Here is an 8,447-nt window from a genome sequence, read left to right on the forward strand (position 1 = left end):
ACTCTTGCAATCAAATTGGCAGCCATCCCTTAATCAATGTTTCAGATGTTAGCTGAATAGGACTCATTTCCCAAGGCCTACATAATAGATTTTCTATTTAACTCCGTGAGTGGGAGAGCAGCAAGCACCCTTCTCAGACTTAAATGCCATGGTCAGCAGTGACTGGCCTGCTTGGGGAAGGAGGGCTAGGGTTGGGGAAGGGAGCCTCCAGCAAGAAGGGTTTGCATGTGATCCTCATTAGTGATAGGCGTGGGCTGGGCCATCTGTGTTCCACAGGAGAACAGAATGGCAGGCGGCCTTTCAGATGCCAAGAGATGCTATCTAATGGGAAGATCCAGAAAGCTCAAAAAACAGAGAGGAATTTTCCTCATGGGCATCTCTGTGGGAAACGAAAGACACAAAACCAAAGGTTTTGGGAAATTAGCCGCTTAACTTGCAGGGTATTCCACTGTTGCTAGCACTTCATTCTTCACATCCATGGTGCAGGGTGGCAAGCAGAGCCCTGCAGCCTCCCCTGCTAACTAAACTCCCTTAGGTAGAACCCACAGTAAACCTATGTTATCCTGAAATTTGTGGATGCAGTGGCAGGTGCACTACAGCAAGGCTTCCGAGTTTGCAATTAAGCCGTTAAGTCTCCCAGGGGTCAGGATACACTGCAAATAGAAGGCACCATTTAATTGGATGCTCAATGTAGATTCTAGAGAAGTAATCAGAAAACATGGAGGACTACTCTAAAGAGGTCAAATCAGGAAAATGCAATTTGGAAGTAAAGAGGATAATATCAAACCCAGCATCTAACATGTAGTAGGTAATAAGTATTTGTTCAATGAAGTAATAGTTATAGTGAATATAGTGGGTATCTGTCCTTCTACCCTGGAATGGATAAAGAAAGGGGGGTTGGGGGGAGTGGAGATGAAAGCTTTTTAACTAACAACTCAGGAACTTGAAACCACAGGATGTAGAGGGAGCTCATGGGGGCCTTTAACTACCCAGACATCTGTTGAGTGATGGATACAGCTAAATATGGATCATCAAAGGGCTTTCTAGGTCACATGGAGGGCAGCTTCGTGATTCAGAAAATATGAAATTCAACTTGGACAGAAAGACAGAAATGTTTGCATTCTACTTCTTAGAGATCAAGTCAGAATTGACAAAGAATGAAAAAAAAACAGCACAGAGGCGGGGCTACAACACAGTAAGATCCGCATAATAAGATACAGACTCATGAGATGAAAAGAGATGGAAAACTGGATTTTTTTTTTCCGCAGGTTTATTTGGGCAAGGGAGATGAGGATGGACACTCTAGTCCAAAAATGGTAGAAAGGACTGAGTTTAAAGGACTTTAAGCTTTTTTTAAAGCCTAAAGTTGAGTTAATGGCAAAATGAAAATGTGCAGGCATTGATGAAATTATTACTAAATAACAACTGTCATTTATTGTCCAGTCCAAAGACTATTACTTTTACGATCACGTCTAAACTTCACAAGAACCTGACAAAGTTGGTGCTGTGTGGTTCCCCTCCTGACAAATGAGGAAACTGAGAGACAGGGCCAACCTCAGGCAGCCGATCCAGGATTTAGATCTATCACCATCGGCCTTCAAAGTCGACGTTCATGCATGTAGAGCCATCACCGATTCCCCTATGCACGACTTACTTCCCTCTCAGACTGAAAAGCCAAGTCTGTCTCCTCCTTTCACAGAGCAGAAGTGGCAAATACCATTCATTTGCACACAGAGGTACACGGAGGAGGAGCAGATCTGGGCAGCAGAAGGCGCACGCACAGCTTACCCACCTCCCTTTTGTTAGGTCTTCTCTCCAAGGCACCAGTTTGGCCATATCCTAAGACATTACCCAGAGAATAGACAGCCAGCAATAAACACCTGCTGACGAACTCTACCAGACCAGAGTATTCACATAATATAAAAGGCCACGTTAAAAGATGCACAGACTATGTTAAAGATCAGGAGCAGTGAAATGAGGTCAGGTAGTCACACATCCAATTTAGTAACTAGTATCTAAAGGTGGAATGGAAATTCAAAGTGCCCTTTTAAAAATCTGTTAGACGGAGCATAATCTAGGTAATAAGACTGCTTCTAGCATAATGCAAAAAAAAAAAAAAGAACTTTTCCCTTTCCAAAAAAGTTTTTTAAATGAAATCTTACTAAGAATGACAAGATGAGGGATAATAAAATGGTCATTTCTTTTTACTTTAGTACAAAAGGAAAGGAATTTATAAACCTCACAATATAAGTGTCAGTCCAGAAAAGTCCAGAAAGGCAGTATTTTCTGCTGGAGGATGAGACAACGGTGTTTTCAAAGTTATGAATGAATTTATTTCTTTGTCCTTTTTTTTTTAAGAAAACTGGTACCAATTGGTTACCAGAAAATGGCATGATTTGAAGAAAAGAAAAAAACTCCTGGTGAATATTTCCTCTCTCCCCAACATTCTTGAGGTAAAAGGATTAAGAACTAGATCTTTTGGCTAAGAGAACCGAACATGCAGGGAGGGTTTTAATAATAGAGGGTGTCACTGAATTGTTATTTAGGGTTTGCTATCATCAGACTCTGCTATTATCAGGCATTAAGGTAATAATAATCAACCTAAGAGGATTAAGCAATTTCCAGCTCCCGTCCCCCTCCCCGTCAGCCTTCTAAAGCTTCCCATCCCCCACCTCCCCGGTTAAATATACTTCCTGGAATTAGAACATCTGGAAATAATTTCTTTTATTATGAAAATGTTTAAACATACGGAAAACTAGACCCACGAGTATAATGTGTTATTGTTTTGCTATGTTTGTTTTATCTTTTCTTTCACCAAAATATTTTGACATGAATTACGGATGTCGTGACATACGTCTCACACCAAAATATCACACATCCATCATTATGGGGGATCCTTTCTAAGATGTTAAAGTTTGTGCGTGCCCTCCATGTTTCTGGAGAGAGGTTTCAGGGTGTTGTGTGTACGTAAGCTCAGTCATTTCTCAACCGACTGAATCATTTATAAAAGAAAGAGGAACCTAAGGAAGGGTTTGGCTGTCTTCAAAATATTCAAAATGTTCCTGATTGATCTGGAAAGAGGAAGGTAAACAGCACATTGACTAAATGCTCAAAAGACACTAAGTTGGGAAGTGCTAAAAGCACAAACGGTGCCAGAGAGAAAATGCAAAGCACTTGAAGGAGTTAGAAACTTACCTGTACAATACATGATATTTTTGAAATAAAAATTGTTTAAAGCATTAGCAGTTACAGAAAGACTGGAAACAGTATTATTTTGGGCAGGCCAAACAGTGAAACCTCCTATCTGCGTGTTCATTTAATCATATAAAAGATCATTATCACTGTTGCCCCCATGTGTGAAGAATATGAAGCTAGACTGGGGGAGGGGTGGGCTGCCGAGATGTACAGACAGGTCCTCTCCTCCACTAGGGCATAACAGAACTGGAAGTGTGTCAACCCCCCAGAGAACGTCTGGCTCACTTACGCAGGGTGAGGTTTTATTTTCAAATGGCAAAGTATTAGGGAGGCAGGTAGCATTCCACTTGCTCTGTGCTTAGCTGCTGTGGCCAGGGCAAGCCGACTGCAGATGTCCTGGACAAGACAGAGGGCAAGGTGTTGGTTAGTTTGCTTGCCAATTCTGCTGACTCAGTGATTCTGCCAAACAAAAGGGAAGCAGGTAAATGAGTGACTGCAGTTTCCTGAATATTCAGCCTGTCTTCTGTTCAAGAACAACCTAGCTGGTGGCAACAAATGGAAACCATGGCCTGATTCCCAGCCTGTGGCTGGCAGATCTAACTGAGCACCCATCTGGCTTCCCACACATAAGGAGGAAAAGCTTTCTTAACCATGTTTCCTAGTGCACATCTGCATACCCTGACTCATTGAATACCCCACCCCAGCCTCCCTTCCCCCACAGCATGGCATCGTAAGATCACGAATCACCCTCCCTTTCTTGACATTGCTGCCATGAGGATGAATGTCTTTGTTAATTAACATGGAAATGAAAATTGTTTTCACCATCCCGAGAGTAGGAACTTGTTTTCTTCCCAAAGCGCCCCCTCTTTGGAAGAGCACAATATCTTCTGAGCTCCCTCCTCCAGCCTAACCCTTGGCCCTGAAGCCCAGGATCTGCTGATGGGCGTGAAAACACATGAGCTCACTGGACCTTATGTAAGAGCTGCTGGCATCCCTTCCAGGGAGATGGATGGCGGCTGGGGCTCAGTACACTCGCATTGCCTGGTCTAGGCAATAAGATTCCTCTTTTCTCTACTCCCTCCGAACAGTGAGGCTTACTTGTACTGCTGTGCCTTAGTCATTTGTAGCAGGGAGTCGAGGAAGCACAGTGTTCCCTCCTATATCCCAGTGATTAAACCTAGCACAGCTTCCTGATGGGAGAAAATAAGTCTTCAAAAGACCAAATTCACTTGCACGTGTTGAGCCCCCTTTATGGTGGCACTGCCCCTGTCTCAGCATCTTTGGATCACCCCAGAGGAGCAGTGAGAGAAATAAAATGGGACCCGAGGACAGAAGCCTCCTTGATGTCTCCGAGGACGCCAGCTCAAATGTGCCTTCTGAGATATTTGTGAACAGGGTCTAGGGCAGAGAAAGACGAAAAAGATGGGAATTCCCATCTTCCTTCCAAAGGAAAAATAAAGGCAAGTCATCTGCAGGAAGTCAATCCTGCCTTTCCCAGCCTCCATTTCTTGAAGGCAGAAAGAAACTTTTGGGGACTGTACTCAAGAAACTGAAAAGAAGTGAAAAGACAGAGGAAACAAGGGAGGGCCATGCTCTCAAGAGGAGACGGAAGGTTGCAGGTTAGGATTTGGTTTTCTTCCATCCACTGGGACGATGGGAGGCCCCACGAGGCCCTTTGCAGTAAGGCTCTTCTCCACTGCCTCAGTCACTCCAGGCCTGGGGGTGGGGGGGGAGGAGGGCAGCACCAGTGAAGATGGGGGCCTGAGTCTGTGCCTATTCTCCCTGCCCTTCCTGAGCTTCGCAGACCATGACCCAAGGGCACTTCCTGCCTGCACAGCATCACATCGGAAAGTGCACTCCTCACCCTCTGCCCAGCCCTGCACGGCTTCTCCCGTGGGGCCAGCTCTGCTTCCCATCCGAACACCAATTGGCAATAGACACTTGGGCAGGTCACACTATATCTCAGTTTTCCTACATGTAAAATGGGGCTGGAGAAGATGATTAATGCAACTATTATTTACTCAGTAGTAAGTATTTTGTTGTTAAACAATGTCTATTTACCAGGCACTGTCCCCTAAATGCACATGGTTCAATGCAGTCCTCTTACTTCTCCATCTTTTCCCCTCCCATCCTGCTCTTCTCAGCCTCCACCCACCTGCAGTGCCTGCTTCTTTCACTTTTTCTCCTTTTATTCTCATGATGGTTCTCTCCCTGCCCCCCATGATTCTATTTTTAGAGTGTTCATAAATAAAATCAGAGCATTAGAGGGATCTTAAGGGAACATCTGCCCATTTTGTTATCTCTAGGCAAGTCTGCTTAAAAGGTCCAAGGAAGATCAGAGGACCTTGTTCACAGCCCAGTTTCAGGATTCATTCAAGTGTTTCACAACTTCTCTCTTCAACAAATTATCCGTCATGTCTAACCCAAACCCCTGTCTACTCTTCTTTTTTCTTTACCTCTGAGTCATATCTCAGGCATTAAAGTACCTTTGTTGGGAAGTTTAACCCAAATGCCACCGTTGAACACTCACATCATAAGGAAGTTAGTTTCCACATAAAAACAGCAGAATCAGAAACCAAGAAGGGACAGAGGCCATAGAAGTTAAGAGGATTTAGTTGCTGTAAAATCAACCAAAACAGAACAAGTAAGCATAACTCAGCTGACTCACAATTCTGACGGAATTATTTCAATCGACATGAAAAGTCCATTGAGCAGGGAGTTCTGGAATCACAGGCCACTCTTGTTGGAAAGGCCCTTCTTTAGACATCGGGTCCAATCTTGCACGAAGAGTTGGTATCCAGCATAGCCTAACGTCTGCGCTCTGACCATTGTGGTTGAATAACGAACGGTGGTCATTCGGCATTGGTTCCTATGTCACCATGCACAGAATTCCTTTCCAAAGCCATTCTCCCAGACCTCTGGGTCAGGTCTACACTTGGACAGTGCCTGATGCTCCAGATATTGCCTTTTTGATCTGTGGGAACTGGCCAAGGCAGCTTACAATCTTGACAGAGGCCTTGTGTCTAGTGACTAAGTCACCTGGCAAGGAGGCAGATTTCAAAACAGGCAGCATTTTATTTATTTATTACTTCCCTAGATAGCAAGAGGCAGGAGACTGAACGAAAAAGAAGATCCTAGAGCAAGCTGCTGACCCAGCTAATGGCACAGCTGCCATTAGCAGCTGTGGGAAGAAGAACCTTTTGTGCCTCTGTGTACCACTGTCCTCAATGCTCAGTAGATATCTCAGAGAAGTTGTTACTGCTAGCAAGCAATCATAATTCCAAGAAGCCACCAGCAAAGAGGGTTCTTATGGATGCTTTTCTCTCTCTGCAGAAGACAAGTAAGACCCCACTATCTTGGAAAAGTCTGACAAATGTTCCCTAGAGGCTGCTGAGGAAGGGAGCCATTCCACATTCCGTTGTGGTGTGAGGAATGAAGGAACCTTCCTGGGAAACAAGAGCACCACGGGGAGTAGGCTACAGCCTGGCTCAGCCACGTGACCTTGGACGTGTCCTTTAGCCTCGAGAGATCTCTTTCTTGATCTACCAAACGAGGCTCTAAAGACCTTCCCACTTCAGTGATCTTGCTTTCACCAGGGGCAAACACTGCGGTCATCGGAGAGATGGCAGGGTCCTTATTCTCACGGGTCTTCCCTACCCCGCTGACCCAGGAGGGCTACTGCCAGCCCTTCTTCTGAGAATTGATCTTCCCTCTTGAGGACCGATCATGCTCAGAAATTGATGGCTTTGTGGGGGCCAACATGAAAAAATACTACAAGGAACCTCTTCGATAAGCCCTCCTCCTATACACACACTTGCATACACAAATGCAGACACACACATTCAACTCCTAAAGTGTGAGCATTTTCCATTCCATGTATCAAATCTATTTTACCCTTTGTAACTGCCAGTGTGTTTGGAGGGAATTCAGTTCCACTAATGGAAAAGCACTGCTTCCTTTTAGGGAACTTAGCTAACCCTCAGTGTTTGGGGGTGACCCTGGACAGAAGTTGAAGCTACAGGTCCTAGCACACCTCCACTGCAGCCATAGACGTAGGCTCCACCAGCCAAGACCGAGGCAGTAACTAGTTAGCACAGTGCCAGGGTCCTTCCCTTTTTGCTCGTCCATCTCCACTGCCTCCCCCACCCATAGATATGTTGTTCCGTAATGGTTGCCTGCTCCAGCCTGCCCGTCTGCCTGCATAGAGTGCCGTGGACTTGTTCTGTAATGCACTGTGTATGTGTCTGTCCTGACTGTAATTTTACTGCAAATAAAAATGACAGCAGATGGCTGACCTCTGACTTCCTGGTGGGTTCTTTTCGTGCCATTGCTTGAGAGATCCAGACTGTCTGATCTGCCACAGAGCGCTGAATACATGCACACTCCTCTAGACTGTTCTGTAACCTTTCCACAGTTGCCCACTGCCAGGGAGGAGCCACTGATATTCCAGAACTGGGATGAATTGAAACTCTGCATTGCCACTTTCCTGGTGTTGAACCAAGGAGAAAGGAGGCCAAAAATCCTATTAAATAAGCCCTTGCTAAACACTGTATACATATATATACACATATATATGTCCATATATTCTTACTGACATCTGAAAACTCTCCTGTGAAGTGGTTAGCATCTTATATGTGAGAAAACAAAGGCTCAGACATGATAATTAACTTGCTCAACAAGGAATACAATAAGTAACTCAGTTCTGTCTCATACTCCAACATGCACGCTCTCTCCTCTAAACTAGTGTTCTCCATGCGTGACCCATGGCCTGCTTACATCAGAAACATCTGAGGTCCAGCTGTGACCGGTGTGGTTCAGTGGGTTGGGCATCATTCCACAAACCGAAGTGTTGCCAGTTCAATTCCCAGTCAGGGCACATGCCTGGGTTGTTGGCCATGTCCCGAGGGTGAGGGCATGCAAGAAGCAACCCACTGATGTTTTTCTCTCATATCTCTCCTCTCTTTCTCCTTCCCTTTCCCTCTCTCTAAAAATAAATAAATAAAATATTTGGGGTGGGGTTGGAGAGAAACACCTGAGGTCCAGATGCCTAGGCCCCACTCAGAACTCCTAAATCAGGATCTCTGAGGGTGGGACCCTGCCGTCTGATATTTTATGTTCACAAAAAGTTTGAGAACCACTACACGCACCACACTGGAGGGCAGGGACACTGGAGGACAGAGTCAAGCCGGGGCTTTAGAACAACTCGGAAACTGGAGCCTGTGGAAGAGCAACCTGAGACAGAAGAGACTGAG

This window comes from Sturnira hondurensis, unplaced genomic scaffold (assembly GCF_014824575.4).
Source record: "Sturnira hondurensis isolate 20B ecotype Veracruz unplaced genomic scaffold, ASM1482457v3 Scaffold0019216, whole genome shotgun sequence".
Classification (NCBI taxonomy): domain Eukaryota; kingdom Metazoa; phylum Chordata; class Mammalia; order Chiroptera; family Phyllostomidae; genus Sturnira; species Sturnira hondurensis.